This window comes from Protopterus annectens, chromosome 14.part0, assembly GCF_019279795.1.
Source record: "Protopterus annectens isolate FY-2018-M chromosome 14.part0, PAN1.0, whole genome shotgun sequence".
NCBI classification, from domain to species: Eukaryota; Metazoa; Chordata; order Ceratodontiformes; family Protopteridae; genus Protopterus; species Protopterus annectens.
This window is the reverse complement of record NC_056748.1, coordinates 13,436,747-13,461,773: the sequence shown is the minus strand read 5'-3', so window position 1 is coordinate 13,461,773 and position 25,027 is coordinate 13,436,747. Positions and strand designations below refer to the sequence as shown.

The window sequence follows — 25,027 nt, the reverse complement described above, 5'->3', positions numbered from 1 at the left end:
GGCCTAAAAGGAGGATCATGCATACACTTATGGATCTTAGGAATTCCAAAGATCACCGGGATAGCTGGGTCATCCACACTCAGATAGTCCAATTCAACACCATTAATAACATCCTGTGAAAAAGCGTCAAATAACTCTATATCAATCTTAGAATAAGCGTGGTTGATCTCGTTCAATGAAACTAGAATAAGTGGCAGGATCATTCAAAATAGTAAACATTTTACAACTATAGTCAAACTTTGACATCAATACCATCCCTCCATCTTTATCCGGTTTCATGAACCTAATTGTTCTATCGCTTTTTAATTCACTAAAATATCTTTCTTTCCTGTCTACTGAGATTGTCACTCCCCATGTTGTTTTGTAACTAAGCCCTAAATTCTGTTTTACAAAACGACTCAAAAAGTCCAATTTTTCTATGACAGAAAGGAATAAAAGTAGTACTCCTTTTTAGTGCTGGGCGAACATCCCCCTCGTCACTCGAAAATATTAATTTCAGGTTTAAATGTCTTGTAAACAACCTGAGGTTTAAAATTAAAGTGGCAATATCAGTTTTAAAAGATGGTACAAAAGAAAAAAACGTTTTTCAATAATTCACAATGCATAGAGGTCAGTGGCTTGTTGGTAAAATTATATAAAGTAAAATCTCTATTTTTAAGAATTGTGACATCTTGTGTATGCCATGCAAGTCATCATCAATAATTGATAATTCAGGACTATACATATCATTCAGTAGTATTGGTTCTGTCTCCCCCTCCCCTTCCAACGTCTGTTGTTGTAACACCATTGGTTGTGAAAAACAGGACCATTCCTGTTCACCTGATTTTTCAGGCATTCTTTTTTCTTACTTCCAGAGGGTGTTCTAAAAAAAACTCATCATTTACCTCACTACTGTTTCTAATATTACTTACATTGTTAACATAATGTTGGTTACTAGGTCTCATAACATCATTAAATTTAACATTCGAATGACCCCCTTCATCATAATCAACATCATCCACTTTACTAGAATTCACATGCATACTAATGTTGTAAGTATTCTTAGCTATATATTAATTTCTATCATGTTTTAATTTAACCTGCTTTTTAGCAGAATTGTCAGTCACATACTTCTCCAAGTCCGACAAAATCTTGTCATATTTCGTTTTATAATGTGAAAATAATAAATCAGCTGTAATACTAGTGTCCAATGTAACAATGTCCTTTTTAAGGTTATCCAATTTAATGTTGTTGTCCTTAATTAAAATTCGCATTACCTCCAGTCCTGTATTGTTATAAAGTTCAGTTAATTCATTAAAAGCGTTGCTGCCCTCAGAAATCCCGTTTGGTAACTTGTTAATTTGGAGCCCTTTAGGCACTTGCTTCAGTCTTATAGATTCCAGTAGAAAAGCGTTATCCAGCTGGAGGCCATGAAATAATAATAATAACTCATTCCCCACCTTTCGGCACCCAGAACTTGGACTGAAGCTCCAAAGGTGGTGGTGTTTCCATATTCATAAAGGATGCACACACCTCCAGACTGGTAGCCCAACATAACGCATCAGAGATATTTCAGGTGCAGCTAACATTGGGTAAGACAGCGATTCAGGTCGGAGCCTGCTATAGGTCCCCAACCATGTCCCAAGACTCGCACTCCACATTCCTAAGCACCCTGGAGAATATTAGTGTCCAACCTAACACTCTCTTACTAGGCAACTTTAACTACCCCTCCATTAACTGGGTAAACTACTCATGAACCAATGTACTTGCCCAATGTTTCCTGGAGTTCATTAATTCCAATGCCCTGGACCAGCTCGTTCTTACCCCCACTAGAGGTAGCAGCATCTTCGACCTGGTCATTACTAACATGGGCGACCGTTGCTCTACACCAGTAGTCAGCTACTCCTTGGTTAGATCTGACCACAAACTAATCACCTTGGAAATCCCAATCCCTCCGCACCACATGCTCCAGAGACCTCAACCTCATTACCACAATTAACAGAACATGCTGGAGGGACAGGTTCATAACCCAGAGACTGCCCATGCTATGGAACAGACTTCCCATACATGTCAAGCAGAGCACTTCACCGACCCTCTTCAAGAGAAATCTTGATGAGCAGATGGGAAACAGAAAATTCACCCTGGGGATAACTCCAGTGGCTCTACTCGACAGAGGCATTGGGAAGTAAGGTTGGGTGGCACTGCGCCAGGGTAATCCAATGGCTAGGCTTGTAAAGGCCCCAGGGCCATTATCCTAGTACACACCTATGAATGTATGAACCTATGAATATGCTAAAGAGGATGGGTCCAATTATGGAACCTTGGGAAATGCCAGTGGTGGTGTTGTGGAAAGAGGAGATGGAGTTTTGCCATCTTACAGCCTGTTGTATTTCATTTAAATATCTAGAGAACCAATTTAGAGTAAGGGGGAGAGACTGATATTAGAAAGTTGGGAAATGAGTAAAGGATAAGAGATGGTGCCTAAGGCTTTGGATAGGTTGAGGAAGAGGGAAGAAACAATTTTGCCTGTGTCACAGACTCTGTTTACAGTATCCATAAATGACAGAAGGGTGGTTGTAGTACTATGACCAGGTCTAAAACCATGCTGTGATGGTGAGAATGTTTTTTTAGAAGGTAGCAGATTAGTTGAGAACTGACACATTTTTCTAGGATTTTGGATAAAGGAAAAAGAATTGCAATGGAACCAAAGTTAGTGATATCAGTGTTGTTGCCACCTTTATGAAGGGGAGAATGAAGGCCTTTTTCCAGATCTTGGGAACATAAGATTCAAGGATGGATCTGTTCATAAGAATGCTTACAGGGTAAAAAATATTGTCTGCACCTATTTTTCAGTATTCTGAGCGTAGATTATCGGGGGCATTAGAGCAGGGTTTTAGTTTTTGTAGTAAACAATTTATGGTTGAGGTAGGGGTGGGCTTTAGGGTAAAGGTAGAGGAGGGGTGGGTATTAGCTTCCCATGAGAATAGGGCACTGGAAGGGGAGTGGGAAAGATTGAGTGATCTAAGTGTGGAAGTGTGGCAAGTGGAATAGTTAGTTTGAGAGAATTTTGCTGTGATGTTGGCTATGGAGTTGATAAAGAAGGTATTGAAAAGGGAGGCTACTTCTTCAGGACATTTTTCAGGGTGAGGGCAGGGGTTGTTTTTTTTAACTGGATTAACTAATGAGGTAACGGAACTCCAGAGGGTGCTAATTTTAAATATTTATCATTAGCAAAATGTGAAAATATGAGAAAAGTACATTTAAGAACTACAAGCTAAGACAATCCACCTGTCCACCTGGATTGCCTTTGTTTACAGTTCTTTAGTGTTGGTTTAGAGTTTGTTTTTACATTAACCAGAGGTTTGTTTCATCGTTTGGGTATAAGAAAATTATGTTTATTGAATGCTGTTACACATACTTTGCATCACATACTCAGCTGCAAGCCCAGCAGCAGTTTGCCTGGTAGGTTTTATTTCCATTTTGTAAACAAATATCTACAATAACACTGTCCTGTGAGCCAGCACTGTGCTAATATCCAAATTGTAATGCAAGTCTTACAGCTTGAATTAGTACAAGAAGTGCTTATATAATATCATGAAAGCCAGGCTTCACTGCTCATAAAAGGCTGTCGCACAGGCTTCTGTTGTTGCAGATCCTAAGGGTATCGTGTTCACTGGACGACGGCGATGATGGAGATGATGAAATGTGACCTTTTCATCTCCTTGACCTTCATTGTATTGTGGTATTAAATGATGACAGCACCAAAGAGTAGCACTAAGCAGAATTATCTGGCCATGAATGCATGCTGTTATATAAGAGTCTAGTGAGATTCTTGTGTAATAGGTCATATTAACATGTGCAGTCTGGTACTGCACAGCAATTCATATTACACAAAAGAATTTCATTAATGCTGTTCCAGGTAATTCATTTAAATTAAACAAAAATGTTTATGAAGTGATATTAATGCAACCAGATTGACCTCACTGACAATGAACAGTGGAATCAGAAGTCAAACACAGCCCTAGTAGGAATGAGACTCTTACAGAGCTTCTGTGAAGGGAATTTCTGCTTTATCACATTTCAGTCTACTAGACTATTACTGATGTGGTTTTATCTTAAAGTCAAGTGTATTTACGCATACCGAACTTGACTTCTGCTGGGATGGTAACTTCACAAATTATATCTACTGCACCAGCCTGAGTCATGGTTGAAAACTGTCTCTGGCCAGCCCACCAACTCAGTTGTCATAAGTGAGTAAATAAATATTAAATAAAGACATAATAAACAAGCCCCTTATGAACTCGAAGTTACTTCCTCAAATTAAGTTCACTCATACAATCCTTCACCTTCCATATTCTGTATCGCTGTTACACTCAGTCATCCTTCTGCTATCTCAGCCTTAAACTCTCTTGTTTACTACATACTGAGGGTGGAACAGCAGCAGTTCAACTGGTGCCCTAGGCAAAAGGGCTCCATGGTGCCCCACAACACACCATGCGGTGCCCCCATCCTGGTCTGCTTACACCAAATAAATACAAGAAAAGTGCCCCTACTAGAACGGTGCCCTAGGTGGCCACCTAGTTGGCCTATGCCTAAGGCCGGCTATGTGGAACAGTGATGCTGAACTCACTCCCGCTTTTAAGTTTTTTGTTTTTTAATTGCACTACCTTTTCACCAACAGTAACATTCCTGTCAGTCACCACTATCTGTCTGTTCCTTCAAACTTAAATGATACTACTAAAATACACATTATTTCATCTATTCCACAATCATATTGACTGCATCATATCTTGACAGTTCTTTCAATGTTTTTTTGCAATGGTGCACAGTCTCCCTTGTTCATCTGTAACACACTCATTCAGTAAAAGCTAAAAGAATAACGACTCACAAAATCAACTGAAAGTGGATATAGCTACTGGCATTTCTATGCTCACTCCTAAAACTATTTAACCATTTTTTTCCTTCTGCCTATATGCCACAATACTTTGAACTCATTAATTCTTAGTTTCCTCCACTTCTAAGATCTTCTCTACCTAACAACTTGTCGAAAGGCAACTTGAGACACCAGTGCTACTCTGCCTCCTGTCTGTCCTGCAGCTATCAATTACTGCTGTCAGCTTACCCCGTACAGATAAATACATGCACTTGCACTGTATGGTTCCTTCCCCCCCATAAGTGCAATCACTAGTTACTGTATATATCTCAGGCCCTGTATATGCAATGTACACAAGCTGTTCTACTAAGTGCTTTTGCTGAATTCTGACACACTGCCCATGCACACCCCTGGCACCATTCATCTACAAGGTTCTCAAGCTAACTACCTGCTGCCTGGGTGTGTATGGCATTGCTCATCTACAGGGCATTCAAACCACCATTCTGTGTAGCCTTCTTATATTGCACCTCTTTACCCAGGCAGAAAATGTCCTGTACATTTCAGCATGCTCAAAATAGGCCTGCTGTGTATCTTTGTTTCTCTGCCTGCTGTTTCCAGGCATTACACTCACATGCAGGGCACAATGAAGGCAATTTGTGCTACTCAGTATAACACTGAAATGAGTGATGTAAACACAGAGCTCTCAGCATTCTGTTCTTACCCTTATACGACACACTGTGCTCATTCTACTGGCCGTAGATTCTGGCTGTGAATCGTGCGGAAGTTACCTTGGAATATTACTGATCATCTCTGTACATGGGCAAGGGCACTGTGAAACCTGATTGCAATAACTTAGGCTAGTTTTAACCTTTCTGTGCCAGCTGAACAGATCCTAAACTGTACCATCCCTAATACATAAAACAATAAATATGTTAATATTTTACTGTGCTAGAGTTTGTACACCATTGCTTGAAGACCTGAAGCTCATTAACAACCAACACATCACCATGTATTTTTTATATAATATTAGAAAATGGAATGGGAGAAAAAAAATCACTGTGCAGCCTGATATGTGTGCATATTATTTTTATTCAGCTTTATTCTCAGTACTAAGCATCACTACATATACTTAAGTAGCGTTACTGACCTACTGCTATGTGCAGTATCCCCCTGGAAGTAATCCTCATAGAGGTTCTCTTTCTGTTGTAATTATTATTCCAGATTAAATGGAATTCATGCTAAAACTTTACCATCTCTCTGTTGTATGTACTATTTACTAAAATGAGCAAATGTGTATTCATCTGAACAGGTGAAAAACTACTGCGACCCCTGCCATACACACACACTATGGAACCTGCTGTGATTGACATATATATATATATATATATATATATATATATATATATATATATATATATATATGGATTCACTTCATAACACTGAAAACTCAAAACACTGAAACTCAAAACACTGAAAACATATATCATACATATACTGAGTTTAAACAACATAAATAATAGCACTTTCCAAGTGTAAGCAGGGGGCCAAGCCCCCTGCACCCCCCTGTGGGGGGGTTGCACCCACCACACCCCCTGCTACTTAAATATATCAACTCCAAGATTGCACTTAGTGTAGTGAAGTGCAATCTTGGAGTTGATATATATAAGTAGCAGGGGGTGTGGGGGGCACAGCCCCCCACATGAGGAGAGTGCAGGGTGGCTTGCCCCCCTGCTTACACTTGGTGGAAAGTGCTATGATTTATGTTGTTTAAACTCAGTATATGTATGATGTGTGTTTTCAGTGTTTTGGTTTCAGTGTTTTGAGCTTTCAGTATTATGAAGTGAATCCATATATATATATATATATATATATATATATATATATATATATATATATACACTCATAAACATATATCTGTGTTTTAACTGGGTAAGTGAATTGACCCTTCTCAGATCCTTTTCGTACATTATCTAGCCACAAAGACGAGGGTAAATATAAATGCATACCATTTAGTGTAGCCAGTAAATTAGGTTGTTTTTGGGAAGTGGGTAGAAAATGTTGCACCTAGATAATATTTAGGATGGATGCCGGAGGACAGAGATAGTTGGTGTGGAAGAGGTAATGGATGTATTCAGGCAAAACATGAGGAAGAAGGTGATACAGGGAGACGTTGATGGAGAAGATTAAAGCACAGAGATAAAACAAAGTAGGGAAGAAGGAAAGCAGAAGGGAAAATGAAGCTTTGCAAAGAGAAAGAATATAAAAACGAGAGTAACGATGCTTGAGGTAGTTGTGCTCTTCTAAACAGAATACAATATTAAGCAGGACAGACAGGAGTTTGACTTTTCATAGGTATGGAAAGCCACACTGAAGCCAGCTCCTAGCCCCCCACCCTAAGATGAGTATGTCACCGCATTATTACTGCTCAGCCCCCACCCTAAGATGAGTATGTCACCGCATTACTACTGTTCAGCCCCCACCCTAAGATGAGTATGTCACAGCATTACTGCAGCATCGACTCTGTCTAGTTAGAACTTAACATTTCCCCAACAAATGATGAAATGAGAAACAGCATCGCATTCTGCCAGTAAAGTTACATTTTTTGTGTACAAGATATGTTACTACATAAACAAATACTTAAAACAGTCACTGAGAAAGCTTTCTAGAGACTTTTAACAGTCATCAAGGAAGCTTCTTATCCCACAAGCAATGATTTACTGCAGAATTTGACTTTTGTTCACTACCAATGTACATTGTTTTCTTTGGTTTCTGAATGCAATTTGTTGTCCAGAGGTTTTTACTTTCTAAAACAGCTGAGTGTAGGACATGTCCTGACATCATTACATCTAATTCATTCTATCATTCACATCTAGTTTACAGACTGGCAAACTGTAATTAAAGCAAGGATATTAGAAGAGGCATATGTCACAGTTTGATAGTTTCCGCATTAAACATATTAAACCTCACAGTACTTATTGACAGACCTGCGGTTTACTAACGGTTACCATTAATACCGTCCTGCTTGTGATGAATGTCTACTTATGTGTTACAATCCAAGCACTTATGTAAATCTGGAAATTATACAAAAAATCCATTGAATAATCTAAAATATATAAGCAGTACTCACTTAAATCTGGAAGTATACAAAAATCCTTTAATAAATTTCATCAAACAGGACAAAGGGGACCATACCTCTCAATCTCTTAGGGCAAGAAATCGGGACAAAGCCTAAAATAATAGGGAGGGAGCCCAAAAATAGGACAGATTCTAAATATTGCTCTTATAAATTAGAAAGTTGCTGGAACAACAGAATTTGTGTTAGCATGCATTTTCTGAAGGATGCAAAGTCTGAAGATCAAATGTATGTCACTATTTAGTGACTTCAATCCTCATTGATTTGCCAGAAAAAAACACACATTTTATATAGATTAGACCAAAAATACAAGGTAAAAAGCTGGACATTCTGTAAAAATCTATACAGTTGAGAGCTTTAAAGAGGACATAAAATGTCGTCCAACTCATTTCACTTTCAGCTTTTTCAGTGATTTGAAAAATATTCTTAAAATAGTAGTCAAATGACTACGAAATGCATAGCAACATGACAACTGACTACATTCAATTGGGTAACAAAGCCTTACAACAGATCATTAATAACTAACAAGCATCTGTGCATATTCCTACATTAAGCACATTTTGTAAAACTTATATTCAGTTGACAGTTAAAACCTTGTATCCCATACCAATAAGTTTGTTAGTCACACTGAAACACAAATCACTGACTACTGAACACTATAAAATTGATGCCTGGCATTTTTTTCTTGTCAATAAGAAGTGAAATTAATGCAAATGCTCTTTTCTTAGTATAATTCCCTTTGAAATATACATAGTAATCAAATTTGAATTGGTCTAATTCTAGAGCTTGCAGCTCATATGGTTGCAGAGAAAAGCCTGACAATCAAGTAAGCCATATCTTGTTAAAATTTAAACACACTTTTTACTAGGGGCAAGCCTCACCCCCTTGCACAACCATGTAGGAGGCTTGAACTGTTTCTTACTTTTATTTGCTAGCTCTGAGATCAGACACACACAGAAAATAAATAAATTCTCTAGGCCAATAGTATACAGTCTTGCCATGTACAAACGTAGCATCTATGCAGCTGTTGATTTCTTCTGTGCAACCGATTGGAACATGGCCATATGAACCATGAGCTGTAAGACCTTGCCCAATTTAGATATGCATTTGCTTTAAATTATAATAAAATGCATCCAACCTGCAAATTAAAGATGCCCTTTGCTGCTATTTATCAAAAATGTGCTTACAGTGACAACAAGCACATCTTATTAACCTGTTGTGAATGAATAGCCACATAAAGGGGTGTGCATGTGCAGTACCCTGCCTTAGTGCAAGAAAATGGAAATGAAATGGACTTTATTGTCTACGGTGGTCTTATTGAAGATGTAGATGCTTCTTTTGAAAATAATGCCATTGTACCATAGCAATACAACACAGCAAGTGTGTGGTTAATTTGTGTGTTTATTCATAATGGGAGGGCTCTAGTTTGGTCATGACAATGGACTGCCTGCCCACATAACCAAACAATGCCCCCACTATTAGTAAAATAGGAACAACCCACTTCCTGTCATGGTGGATTAATTAAATAGCCAACAATATCCAGCAAAGGATTCAACACATATAAATGGTTTCAGTGACGTATCTACTTTATTCGGCACAAAGTATTAACCTTCATAATCATTAAGGAAAAGATGTCTCTAGTTACACAATTCACTTACTATGCACTATCCACTGTTTCTTCACACTGGTGAAAATGTACAAAGATGTCAACTTTATAAGCACTTACATGACTGCATGGATCGTGCTATCACTAACAGAACCAAGATGCTATCCTCCAAAAAAGAGGAAGCCAATCTGGTGGTCTTCTGCCATAAACAAACTCTACAACAGAAGAAAGAAACTCTTGCAAAAAAGAGTAAAATCCCATGATTGGAGGAACTCCCTGGTCAGCCTCAGTAAGAAGCTGAGATCCCTCATAAAACCCTCCAAAGCTAGTTATGAAAACAAAATCGCCACTGATTCTAAAGACGACCACAAAACATTCTATACCTATGTCAAGAATCTCAATGGCAACACTCAGATCTGCTCTGAGTTGCAGCACAATGACACTAAATATACAGAACCAACTGATATTGCCAACATGTTGACAGATAGGGTAAGTGCTAACTTTACCCCTCTCTCACCCCCTAAAGGGCACATCTTTATACCGGAAGAATGCAAAGTTCCTGTAATCACGGCTGCACAGGTAAAAGCCTCACTCTCCAAAGCCAAGAACACAACATCCATGGGACCTGACAACATCCCAGGCTGCCTTCTAAATGAACTACAGAATGAACTGGCACCCTACTGAAGTACCATGTTCAATCATAGCCTCACCTCAGGCTTTGTGCCCATTGAATGGTGCACTGTGACGGTTATCCCACTCCACAAAGGGAGGGCCACAACAGACCCCGGGAACTAACGCCCCATTCGCCTGACGAGCCTGGTCTGCAAGGCCATGGAACGTATCACCATGGAACTCATAAACAAAGACATTGGAGATCTCCAAACTCTGGATCCCACACAATTTGGGTTTGTAAAAGGCAGATCATGTGTCCTAAACCTGATAGACTTCTTTGAAGCAGTCACCAAAGCCATAGATGAGGGTAAGGTGGTTCACACAGCCTATCTAGAACTCGCCAAGGTGTTCAACACCATCCCCCACTCTGGAATTATAGATAAACTCACTAAACTAGGTATAAATCCCTATGTCACAAGATGGGTTGCCAACTGGCTTACTGACAGAACCCACACTGTGAATGTAGCTGACTCCAAATCAGACTTCAGACCAGTGACAAGTGGAGTACCACAGGGTTCAGTCCTAGGTCCTCTCCTGTTTGGTATCTACTTCTCTGAAGTACAGGCTAACACAGAAGGTCTTTGGCTAACTAAATTTGCAGATGACTGCAAACTAGGAGCCATAAATGAAACTCCAAATGATGTGGACATCCTACAAAAGGGCCTCACTGAGACAGATGCCTGGTGTCAAAGCCATGGTCTCAAGCTCAATGCCAAAAAGTGCATTGTCATCACCTTTGGTAAAAACTCTGTACCCATGAACTACCACATAGGTGGTAGTCTACTTAACACCGAAAGTGTGATAAGAGACCTTGGGACACAGGTGGACAGTAGCCTCTCATTTGATAATCACATCGCCACAGTGGTCAAGAAATCCTTCTACGTGGCACACCTCATCACAAAAGGTTTCTCATCCAGAAAAAAGAGGTCATTGTTCCCCTCTACTCATCACTCATTAGACCCATTATAGAGTACAACGCCTCTTTTGCTATGTTCCTCACAAGACATCTACAACAACTGGAAAAGCTGCAGAAATACCTCACAAAGAGGATTACTGGCCTCAAACAGATGCCCTACGCAGACCGACTCAAAAAACTCCAGCTTTACTCATTCGCATATCGCCTACTCGGAGGCGATCTCTGCCTAACATACAAAGCTATGTCAAACCCAGAGCTGTTGGACATGCTCCACTTAAAGAAATCTCAGTCCCTCTGAGCTACATGCTCTAGGGACCTAAACCTTGTCACCACAATAAACAGAACATGCTGGAGGGATAGATTCCTGTCCCAGAGACTTCCCATACTCTGGAACAGACTACCTATCTATGTCAAACAAAGCTCCTCATTAGCACTCTTCAAGAAAAATCTTGATGATTGGATGGGTAGTAGAAAATTCACCCTGGTGATCACTTTTGTGGTTCTGCTTGACAGGGGCACAGGAAAATAGTTTTCTTGGGTGGTGAAAGCCAAGGTACCTTTTTGGCTAGGCTTGTATAGGCCCTAGGGCCAATAGCCTAGTACCTACCTATGAACTTTGATAAAGGTCAATAACTGTAAATGAATCATGGAAGATGCCATTGTTTAGATTTCTTTTCAAGAAGAAGAGCATAATGCTTGCACATTCATGCCTAAAACATGATTGTAGACAGGAAATAATTTTACATAGTGACACTGAATTAACGTTTTAAGACAGAACTGTAAAAACTTTGGCTTAACAATTTTTGACTACCAAAGTTATGAATCTGCATTTAATTTGATAATAGTTTCCTTACTAAATTCCTCCATGTTATACAAACATTTGAAAAATTCCATCCATTACCCTAATGAATAGCCGCACTCCTTCTACTCTGTCACACCTCCCAAATACATGCTCAATGTCTATGAATAATGGAAGCACAAAATGGGTCCATAAGCATATCTGCCTGTGCTCTCCAACTCTGTTGTCTGCTTGTTACAACCCCTTGGTCTCTAGTGAGGAGGCTGCCAGGTACTGTATAAGCCATTCCACTCAAATAGATGAGATTTGGTTATTGGTTGTTCAAATCTTTGCCTTTGTTAGCCAGCTCTCTTTCATCCCACTGTCTGATCCACAGTCAGTGTTACTGCACACAAAAACACACCCCTTTTCACTTGTTTCAACAGATCTCCTAGGAAACCAAACTTGATGAAGGCACTAAATTATCAACTCGTTTGCTCAGAGCACCCCCAAGTAAGTAATCTCCCTCTGTCTGTGACTATTGCTTCTGTCACTTAGGTCTGTCTTAACTAAACGAAGTTACATTTTCAAAATGGTTTACATAGAGCAGGTCAAAGAATACTTAGCAGCCTTATGGTTCATAGGTTGGTACTAGGCTATTGGCCATAGTGCCTATAAAAGCCTAGCCATAACAATTCACTGGCTATTTCTTCCCACAGTACTTACTTCCCTGGACCACTGTCTAGCAGGGCAACTAACATGATCCCCGGGGTGAATTTCCTATCTCCCATCCAGTTGTCAAGGTTCCTTTTGAAGAGGGCTAAAGAGGTGATCCGCTTGACATGTATGGACAGTCTATTCCAGAGTCTGGGGAGTCTCTGGGTCAGGAACCTATCCCTCCAGCATGTTTTGTTCATTGTGATGAAAGGATTAGATCCCTGGAGCATGTGGCTCTGAGGAATTGGTATTTCTTTAAGTGTAGCATGTCCAACAGCTCTGGGTTTGACATGGCCTTGTATGTTAAGCAGAGATCGCCTCTTGAGTAGATGATATGTGACACAGTATATAGCTGGAGTTTTTTTTAGACAGTCAGCATAGGGCATCTGCTTTAGGCCTGTGATTCTTTTAATGAGGTACTTCTGCGGCCTTTCCAATTGTTGCAGACATCTTGAGAGGTACATACCAAATGGGGTGTTGTATTCTATTATGGGTCTAATGAGGGATGAGTACAGTGGGACAATGACCTCCTTTTTTCTGGATGAAAAGCCCTTAGTGATGAGGTGTTCCACATAGAAGGATTTCCTAACTGTTGTGGCGATGTGGTTATCGAAGGTGAGACCAGTGTCCACCTGTGTCCCTAAGTCTCTTACCACACTTTCAGTGTTTAGTGTACTGCCACTTATGTGGTAATTCACGGGTACATGTTTTTTCCCAAAGGGGATAACTATACATTTCTTGGCATTGAGCTTGGGCCCATGGCTCTGGCAACAAGCATCTGCTTCTGTAAGGACCTTTTGTAGAATATCCATATCATTTGGGGATTCAGTAATGACTCCCAGTTTGCAGTCATCTGCCAACTTTGTTAGCCAGAGTCCCTTAATGTTGGCCTGTACTTCAGAGAAGTAGATGCCAAACTAGGGCGGTCCCAGGACTGAACCCTGAGGTACTCCACTTGTCACTTGTCTGGAGCTGGATTTGGAGTCGGGTACTTTTACAGTGTGGGTTCTGTCAATAAGCCAGTTGGCAACCCATCGAGTGACGTAGCGATTAATGCCCAGCTTAGTAAGTTTATCTATGATTCCAGAGTGGGGGATGGTGTTGAAGGCCTTGCAGAGGTCCAGATAGGCTGTGTGGAATGCCTTACCCTCGTTCACAGCTCTGGAGACTGATTTGAAAAATTCAATCAGGTTCAGGAGACAAGACTGGCCCTTCATGAACCCCAACTGGGTGAGGTCCAGTGTTTGAAGGTTGCCAATGTCTTTGTTTATAACTTCCATGATAATATGTTCCATGGCCTTGGAGATCATGCTCGTCTGATGGGGCGGAAGTTCCCAGGATCCAAGGTGGATCCCCCCTTGTGAAGTAGGATAACTGTAGCTGTGCACCACTCAGTGGGCAATAAGCCTGAGGTGAGGCTATGATTAAACATGACACTTAGGTGAGGTGACAGGTCATGTAGTACACAGCCCAGTATGTCATCTGGTCCCATGGATGCTATATTCTTAGGATTGGAGAGTGCGATTATTACCTGTGTGGTTGTTATTACCAGAATTTGGCAATCTTTTCGTATTGAGATGGGCCCTTTAGGGGGTGAGGGGGTGTGAAGTTGGCACTGAATCGATCTGCCAGGACATTGGCAATATCCTTGGGATCAGTATATTTAATGCCATTCTGTTGTAGCTCAGAGCAGATCTGAGCATTGGCATTTAGATTCTTGACATAGCTAAAGAATGCCTTGTGGTTGTCTTTGGAATCTTTGGCAATTTTATTTTCATAACTAGCTTTGGAGGATTTTATGAGGGATCTCAGCTTCTTACTGAGGCTGGTAAGGGAGTTTTTTGCATCCTGGCATTTTTCTCTTTTCTGCAACAGTTTCTTTCTTTTGTTGTAAAGTTTGTTTATGGCAGGGGATCACCAGATTGGCTTCCTTTTTTTGGAGGAGAGCATCTTGGTACTATTTGGGATGGCATGATTCATGAATGAGTGGATGTGCTCATACAGTGCCTTAGTGTAGGAGTCAGCAGTCAAACTTTCAGTTCCCCTCTGCATGGATGTCATGAAGTTTGTCACTTCTGATTTGAGTAGCATGAAGTTGGCTTTGGAGAAGTTTTTTAAGGAGGTTTCCTTACTGTGGAGTGGGGGAAGGATGTGTATGTCAAGAGTGACTAGCTTATGGTCAGACCTGACCAACGAGGGGGTGATCAAAGGTGTGGAGCTTCAATTTCCCATGTTGGTAATGACCAGGTCTAGGATATTGGAGTCCCTGGTGGGACTATGGATTAGTTGATCCAGGGCACTGGAATTTATGAATTCCAAGAACCGTTGGGTAAAGGTGTTGGTACACAAGTAGTTTTCCCAGTTAATGGCAAGGTAGTTGAAATCACCCAGTATTAGGGTGCTTGGTTGTATCTTAATATTTTCCAGTATGTTTAGAAAAGTGTAGTGAGAATCTTGGGGCATGGTGAGGGATCTGTAACAAGGTACAATTTGGATTGCAGTCTTACCTAGTGTTAGTTGCACCTGGAGAATTTCAGACGCATTGTTTTGGGCAACTAGCCTGGTGGTGTGAATATCCCTGGTGAATATGGACACGCCACCACCTTTAGTGTTTTGGTCCTAGTTTGGTGGCCAAAAAGTGTGGTAAGAGTTGTAGCCTGGTATTGCAGGGGGGCTTTCTGGAGCCTTGAACCAGGTCTCAATTGTTGCACAGATATCGATGTTCTCCATTTTTAGGAGTGCCTCAAGAGAGTGTATTTTGAGGTTTAGACTTCTAGCATTGAGTAGCATTACCTTCAGATTTTGCATGCTTACGGTGGTGGTTTTGTCCTTTGAACTTTGCCTAAAAAGGCACTATAGGGGTGGCAAGAGCCTTAGCCAGTAACCCGAATCCCAGTGGCAACAGGTGCAGACCATCTCTGGCAAAGCATCGTGGTCTGTCAATCATGTCGTCCAAGGCAGACAGATACTAGATCCCTTTTGAATGAAGCCAGAAGCTTAGCCAATTGTTGAAGTCAATAATTTTGTCCTTATACTGTGGTATCATTCTGGGCGAAGGCAGGATGCTACTCAGGGCTAGGGTCATACCTGCCTGGGCCACATGATCCGAAAACTCTTCCATGTCTCTTTTCATGTAGTCCAGGAAGGTACATTTGAAGTCATTTTTAAATATTCCCTGTCTCCCACACTGATCAGTCTTGCCTTAGGCTACTAGCTTCACCCACTGTGTGTACTGCATTCCACCCCATTTACTACATCCTAAGAAACCTTCCCTCTATGGAATTCTGCTACAGGACTCTGCCAAACCCTCTGAAGAGCTCCAAACAGATAACTCCTCTGCAGAAACTCTAATAGTCTGTGTGTGCTGCATTCCACCCCATTTACTACATCCTAAGAAATCTCCCCTTGAAGGAATTCCGCTAAGGGACTCTGCCAAACCCTCTGAAGTGCTCCAAACAGATAACCCCTCTGCAGAAACTCTAATAGTCTGTGTGTGCTGCATTCCACACCATTTACTACATCCTAAGAAACCTCCCCTCTAAGGAATTCTGCTACGGGACTCTGTCAAACCCTCTGAAGTGCTCCAAACAGATAACCCCTCTGCAGAAACTCTAATAGTCTGTGTGTGCTGTGTTCCACCCCATTTACTACATCCTAAGAAACCTCCCCTCTAAGGAAGTCTGCTACGGGACTCTGTCAAACCCTCTGAAGTGCTCCAAACAGATAACCCCTCTGCAGAAACTCTAATAGCCTGTGTGTGCTGCGTTCCACCCCATTTACTACATCATAAGAAACCTCCCCTCTAAAGAATTCCACTACGGGACTCTGCCAAACCCTCTGAAGTGTTCCAAACAGATAACCCCTCTGCAGAAACTCTAATCGTCTGTGTGTGCTGCGTTCCACCCCATTTTTTACATTCTAAGAAACCTCCCCTCTAAGGAATTCTGCTTAGGAACTCTGCCAAACCATCTGAAGTTCTCCAAACAGATAACCCCTCTGCAGAAACTCTAATAGTGTATGTATTGTAATTTGTAAACTTAATTCTGCTACCTGTGCCTCACTACTGTGGTGCCTGTACTTTGCCCCGTGCTAGCCATGCAGTCTACTGTGGTTTCTATTTCTCTTGCACCTCAATCCCTCCTACCCTCTAAGCCACCTGATATATATTTCTGCCCACACACTTCTCTTATAGACTACTTTTCTATTCTGCTCTCTCCCAAGCCACCCCCACTCTCCCTACTTTTATACTCCACTAGCCTGCTGTACCTGGTACATTGAAGTACTACCTTTCTCTCCTCATTCTCTGTAGTATAGACTTACCTCTGATGTTTCTGTCCTTCTTGTAAAATCACACATTTTTCCTAAAGCTGATTGATTGGTTTCTGTCAGACACCTTCTCTCCAGCTCTTCCTGCTCAATTCGCCCTGCGGGCTCACTTGCTCCCCTAGCCTACCCCCAATTCTCACCCACCCCACCACTTCTACATTTGTTTCCACTGTAAAGCCCTCCCCCCTCACTATCTACCAATCCTTTTACACTCAGCAGCCTCTCCCCAGCCTGCCTCATCAAGCTAATCAAATCTACTCCTTCCCTTCCTTCTTGATCCCTTCTCTACTGCATCTATACTTCTATCCTCTACCATGCCTTCTCTTTTACCCACTGCCATTCTTACTCCATCTATCTGCATTCTACTACTACTCCCTTTATACCAAGCCACCTCCTACACCTATACCCAACTACACCCCTCCTCCCTATCCTATCCCATATCTCACCACCTCCTTCCACTTGCTTCAAAAACACACTTCCACAACATATGTGCCTTTCTAGTTGAACCCAATCCACTCCATTACTTCAAAATAAAAATGTTCACATCCTCAATTACATACTGGAAGCCTAAACTAATACCCTACTCTCCACATCTAACTAATTCCAAATCAAAAACACTACTTTCCTTCCTCAACTATCTCTAATTAGCTGGGGACATACAATGAAACCCAGGACCAAATACTGCCCATAGTCACAGTCCCCCTATCAATAATAATTCAACCACCCTCAAATACCTCAAATCCCTTACCATCAATGCCCAGAGTTTAAAAAACAAAGTAGCCCACTTCCACGCCTGGCTAAACCACAACCTACCCAACATTGTTGCCATCTCTGAAACCTGGCTAAAACTACATATTAGTGACTCTGAATTCCTCCCCCCTGGATTTCAATCTTTGAGAAACAACCGCATAAACAGAAAAGGCGGTGGTGTAGCCTTAATCTACACTAACCAACTATCCATAACCCCCTATCCCCAATCTTATCCTTCCATTCTACAATGCAAAACTAGTAGTTGGCCTCCTAAAAATAAATAACCACAAAAGCATTTGCATTATATCCCTCTATACCCCCCCCCCCCGGGTAATAATATCACTACTCTAGAGGAAATCCTCCTCTGGACATCCACCAATATTAGGCTAGAAACCTATATACATGGAGATGTAAATATCGATTGGAACAAAATCAATAATCCTAATCCCACCATATCCATCAGTCTATGTATTTACTCCCAATTAACTAACTCCATCACCAGACCTAACAAAACAAACCCCCCTGGGACCATACTAGACTGGATCCTTGTATCCCATCCTAATAAAGTCATAAAATCTGGCATAATACCTGACCCATTAGGAGACCACATCCCAGCCTTCACCCAAAGAGCTACCCTCTCCTCTCCTCACCTACACCACTATATTCAAACACATAATCTCTCAAACGTTAACCCCATTACTTTCTCCGACTCCCTAAAGCAAATTAACTGGAGCCCCCTAAAAACACTTCTGCGTGACAAAGCCGTAGAATTTTTCAGCTCAACCTTCCTAAATGTCCTACACTGCCTAGCTGCAATAAGAATAAAAAGAGTAAAAACAAAGACCGCCCCTTGGCTAACTAAAGACACCAAAAAACGTATGCTACAAAGAGATAAAACCTGGAAAGCTTATCTCAAAAACAAACAACCTGAAACTTTACTTAAATACAAACAACTACGCAACCTTACTAAAAAACAAGTCATTAGAGATAAAAAGTCTTACTATATTAAACTTCAGTTTAACCATTCTAACAACCCCAAACAGTTATGGAGTTTCATTAATTCCCTTCTCAACCCAGGTACCAAAAGCAACCCCTCCCTGACAACCACAAATCTGAGCCTGAAATAGCCTCCCTATTCAATTCCTTCTTCACAAACTCTATAGCAGAACTGACCAAGACCTTCCCCAACAACAACCCTTCCCCTCAACCTATCCAATCTTCCTCACCTCCTACTATTCCTCCTCCTATACTTGAGCTCAAACTCATCACAACCTCCCACACAAAGAAATTACTCTCTAAATTAAAACCATGCTCCAATGCCCCTGACAATATCCCATCCTCCTTCCTAAAAACAGCCGCAGATGGCATCGCTCTCCCCATTAGCATCTTGATCAATAGGTCCATGCTTGAATCTTATGTGCCCAAATTATGGTGTGCCACCTTTATTCTACCTCTCCATAAAGGTGGCAAAAACAATAACATCTCAAACTTCCGCCCCATAGCTATCCTCTCCCCTATCTCTAAACTCCTATAAAAATGCATCCACCTTCAGCTTATGCCATTCCTAGCCAATAATCAACTAATCACTCCTACCAAACACGGCTTCTGACTTGGCCATAGTACCATCACTGCCCTTCTCTCCTTCTTACACACAGTAAACCTTGCCCGCGACTCTGGAAAAATAGTATCTACAGTTCTACTGGATCTGTCCAAAGCATTCAATACCATCTCCCACACCCACCTCTTAAACCATCTTTCCAGTTTTAATCTCTCCCACAATACCTTATCTTGGTTCTCCAGCTACCTTTCTGACAGGTCTCAAGCTGTAAAATGGGGAAAAAGCACCTCTACCTTCCTTCCTACACCACAATCAGCCTTTTCCACCACTGAAAAGTGGATGCTCCAAAACCATCTCTCTCTAAATGCCAACAAATCCAAAAGACTTCTATTCTCCCCCTCTAAAGCATCCCCTATTGATAAAAACTCATTCCAAATCATTAGCCAAAACAACTCCACCATAGAGGTTGTTCCCTTTGCCAAACTTCTAGGAGTTACCATCGATGAACACCTAAAATTTGATACTCACATCCAGCAAAACATCAAGAAAACCCATATAAAACTTGGTTTGCTATATAGAAACATCCACTTCCTCACAACTTCCACCAGACTAACTCTAGCCAATACCTATCTACTCCCCTCACTACTGTATGGGGCTCCTCTTCTAACAAATTTATCTGCTACCCTTTCCTCCAAACTGGAAATCTGTTACAATAAAATTTCCAAATTGGCAACCAAAGCCAAATTCTCCTCCGACCATTGTATCTCCCTACATTTGTTAAATTGGCTTGAACTCTCCAACCACCTAGACTATCTTCAAATCTCCACAGCACACAGACTAATATTTCATCCTTCTAAGAGCCCTGCACTAACCAACATCCTTCAACCTTATACCCCTCAGAGAACTCTCAGATCTGCTCACCAAAACTTAATCCCTGTCCACAAACCCAACCGCCCTGCTGGGCAGCTTCTGCTATCATTCTCCTTAGCTAAAAAATGGAATTCTCTTCCTTCTTCTCTAAGAACTTGCAAAAACTTTGAAACCTTTAAAACTCAGCTACATTCCTATCTTTACTCTAACAGGAAATGCAACTGCACCATCCCCCCCTTACCTAATAAACACTTCTAACATCTTAACACCTGACTACTGCTGTCTTCAAGCTAGCCTATTACAAATGTAAATAGTGTAAATAACTAATGTGTATTGTGTATCCACAATCTTATGCCTGTTCTCTTGCATGAAGTGAAAATGTAAAGGCTTTTTCTTTTCCACAATTGTACCTGTAACTAATGTATGTAAAGCAAATATTTTGTATCTAAACTATGTAAAGTGGAGCTTATCTTCCCGGGCCTCCACTGAAAATGGGCTCACTGAGCCCAGTGGACCTCTCCTGTCATCAAACTGGAAATAAATGAATAATAAATAAATAAGTCATTCACTCCAACATGGACAATGATAGGGCCATATTTGTACTTGTTGTGGAGTGACTTGAGTGCATGCGTGATGTGGTGGATCCTGGCACCCAACAGGCAGCTGACTGTATTTTTCTCTTTGTTCAGCCTGGTGAGTGGGATATCAGTGTGCCTGACTATAGAGTCACCTATGACTAAAGTGTTGGGTACGTTGTCTTGCCTTAGGGGCTGTTGTTGGGTGGTACACTGGTGTTGTGAGCTATGTGACACTTTGGTTGTGATTGGTGTTTGTTTGTGTTCAGCTTCAGAGGTCCTTGTTGCCTGGGCAGGTTACTCTTAAGGGCCTCCGCATATGAGAGTTTAGTGTTGCTATGTGAGGATGTTGGTGGTGTGGGTTTAGAAGGGCTATGTGTTGCTTGAGGTGTAGTGCGGGTGTTAACCTTCTCCTCTTGACTGTCTAGCACAATCTTGGGTGGAGAGAGCTTTACTTCCAGTTTGGCTATGTAAGTGCATCTCTCGCAGGTTGAAGTGTTGGGTGGTAGGAGGAGAGGGTTGTCTGTGTACATGAGGCAATTGCTGCATTGCCCTAGTATGCCCAGATTCACCAGGTGGACAAAAGAAATCACTGGAAGCTGACCCTTGGACATGCCTGGTTTGGTGCTTTTTTTTGAAAAGTACAAGAGCTGTTTTCCCTTACCTTAGCAAGGTATTTTGCAATTATAGGCTGTTTAGTGCCTATGATTAATTTCTCCTTATTAACAACGAGAGTTGAGTGCTTGTATCAGTTTAAGGCTTCCTAGTGCTTTCCAGCAGGTATTAGAGCAAGTGCTAGTCACAAGGATGCTTAAAGGTAAGATGAAAAAAATGGTTTATCCTAAACACTGCAGTGTGCACTACAGGAGTTAGATGTGAAAGTAGGTAACTTAAGTTTTACCTGTCTAAAAAGTTTTAGTGGAGAGTCACTACTTTTTAAAATAGCAAAATAGATTGAAAGGGGGTGGTCACTTTTGTATTTTGGTACTATGTTATACAGTAGGATGGCCAATAAATTTAAATAGTTGAAGGGGGGAGTGATTTCACAAAATGATAATTTTGCACTTACTCACACAAGCGAGTAAAGCGGAGAGGAAATGAGCTATATGGTCAAATTAACAAACGGGGCAGGCAACTAGAAAGACAGTGGTGTTTAAGAACACAACAGTAACCGGGTGGAGAAAAAAATTTCTGCCTGACTCACAAGAGACAGAGTATGCAGTACTAAGTGTGTTCTTCCTACTTTGGATGTAAATAAATTCTGTGGAATTCCCATGACCTAAATACTGACAGCTGCTTCTTACTTCTTTAAATGTTTGTTATCTTAATTATATCAGAATAACTTGCAGCATTCCTGATCCAATAAATGTTGCAATTAAATAGCTTTTTAACCCCTCCAAGCTCATTTACATAATCATAGTTTATCCCCATGTCTCATATAAGCATATCCTGGCAACCTCCTCCCTGTTGATTTTATAATCAGGTCGAGTTTTAGGACTATTAGTCTGTGAAAAGTAAGGCAATTGCTAAAACTGACTTAATTCATACAGTACCTCTCATCATAATTGCCTGTTCCAGTGACCCACCCCCCCCAGGCCCTACAGTACATTCATATCCCTTCCAAACTGTCAACCTTTTGTTATGACATGCATTTTCCCAAAATTCTGCACACAGATGATGTCATTCTGTCTGTAAACCCAAACACCTAACATAAAACCATAATGTCATATATTCCTTCTTTCACTTCTTTTTAAAAACCTTGAGACCAGTTACTGCCATTTTTTAAGAAGTCTCTTTTTTGGCTTTACATTGATGAGTAGTGTACCTGTTTTTAATTTCCCCCTGGCCATCCCCTGATGACCATTAAGGCACACTCTGGTAGTAACACAATTATTCCTCCCAGTCTATGGCATCTGAAGCCATCAGGAGATGAAGGTGCGAACTTGGGATTGTGACTGCAATACAGAAATGGTTAGGAGATTTTCTCTGTTTGCTCTGAACAACTTCCCCTTTGGCAGAGAAATGTTGTGCAATGCCACTATACTGAACCTAGCTGAGGGAATGATTCTGCACACCTGTAGTTACAAGCGTCTGCATGGCCCCCAACTGAAATGTTAGCACTCAAAATGCCGAGTGCCAAAAATCCAAAAAAGACTGACAACGAGGAGAAGAGCCCCCTGCACCTCCACACCCCTTGAACTTATATATAGGGAAATATTTCAAGAAATGGCATCTCAGACTTAGTATATACAAGTCTGATCTTTCATCTATTCAGTCTTCACGTTTTGAGACTCAATGCAGTGGGTCCAGACATTTCAAATGGTTACCGCCTGCACATTTGATGGTGAGTTTGTACTTCCCAACAGTCTTTAGATGCAAGTGCTACAATCCCAGGTCTTACCTCAGTGGAAGCAATTGTGACAGGCACCACAAACATCCTCCTCCAGATTTGGGTGAGCCAACATTGGCTGCTAACTCCCATGCCTCCATTCTTAGATCTTCTATCACTGAAGCTGTTAGCTGAACCTAAGTCATCTGAGGCAAAGTCGGTCTTGGCTGCATCATTGCTAGAGTCCCCTCTCTCTCTCTCTCTCTCTCTCTCCCTCTTTAATACCATCTACACCAGCATGGACCCACAGAAAACTGACCATGCCCTTTATTCATCAGATTCATCAACCTACCAAAGATATTTCATGCAGTAGCCTAATGCTGCTAACCTAACAGCACCTTAAAGTTGTTTTGCAACTGTGTTCATTCTCTGAGTCTCCTGCTATTTTCATCAGAGTATGTTAAGAGACCCAAATTAGTTTACTTTCTCCTGTACTTCTCCTCTAACCTCATGGGTACCATGTGATTTAGCTTTAGAATTCCCACTAGTAAATAAACTTCCTTACCATCTCAGATTTTAGTCTGTAAACATTACAAGACAAAAATGGTTTTAGTTAGCTTAAACAACTCCCTGTCCATTATTACTACCATGGTACATTCAGATATAACCACTACACACAGTGGGTTATTTGTCAGAGCCCAGAAAATTAAACTCACCCAAACGAAAAACACATTATTCATCCCTCATGCTAACTTAGTCATGTCCCTGCCATTTAGAATGTGATCGCTTCCTGCAACCAACAGACTGAAACTGTTGGTCCATATAAATGACCACCACCCCTACCCACACCCCTCCCAACAATAGGTCAAACTAATTTTGAATTATTCTAATCCTCCACGCCTAACCCCTCACCTTACCACTCCTTTGTCTACTCTTTTCTCATGTCAGTTTTTGCTATTCTCCCTGTCCTTCTTCTTGTGCTAACTCATTTCTGCTCTGTCTTTACACATTCGTGTAACTTGTATGTAACTTGTATGTTTATTCTATTATACATTTCCTCAATGTTATAAAGAACAATTCTCTATTGCTTACAACATGTATAGCTCATATTATACCATTCACTGTAATTAATTAATTAACACTAAATTTATTGGAGCTTTTCTCCTAGGGACTACACTGAAAAGGGCTCTTACCTGGCTCAGTCAGACTATCGGAGCTAACAAACAGAATCACTGATTGTATAAATGAATAAATGTTTGATATTTATCAGGCTGCTCAAAACAAAGTGCTGCAACTGTTGTCTAACATTCTAAGTTAAAATTGTACATTAACTAATTTTGTATTTTCTTATTATAACCATATAAAACAATTATTCTGACATACTGCCAATCATTAGCGGACCGGAGCTCCGCTGTGGCGACCCCTAACCGGGAAAAAGCCGAAAGACACAAACAAACAAATTCTGACATCTTTCCTGGGTATGGCTGAAAGGGGTTCACTTTTGTGTCACTGTACTTAACAAAGCAAAATATCTGTAAGTATGCTGTTGAATACAGGACAAAGTACAGGTGAGAACTTGAAATACTGTCCTGTCTCACCACCTACTTATCAACAGTGCTATTATAGTATCAAGAGGCTGAGGGGTGTTTTGCTACAGAATTAAAATAACTAGCAAAACAAATGACCAGACTCAACCGCTTATGAAAATCTGTAGCCTCAAAATATATAGACACTGTTCTTGGGGTTTAATTTACGACAACTAATTTATTCTGCTAAGAATCTATGTTTATCTACAGATGAATATACAACGCAACGATAACAATGCCAAATAATCACAGGCAGTTCAATTCTGTAAGCTTCTGGATTCTAGTTAACACACTGCACACAACATAATGATTTACTTTCTCCAAAATCCAAGTTATGGATGGATTATTATTCATTAATA

The 25,027-nt window shown here is 40.8% G+C and overlaps 1 protein-coding gene across 1 annotated transcript in view; it reads right to left on the bottom strand.

Annotated features, from left to right (window-relative positions):
* LOC122788835 overlaps positions 1 to 25,027 on the bottom strand; it is an 829,367-nt gene that overhangs the window by 87,519 nt on the left and 716,821 nt on the right. The gene's annotated exons all lie outside the window — the stretch shown is intronic.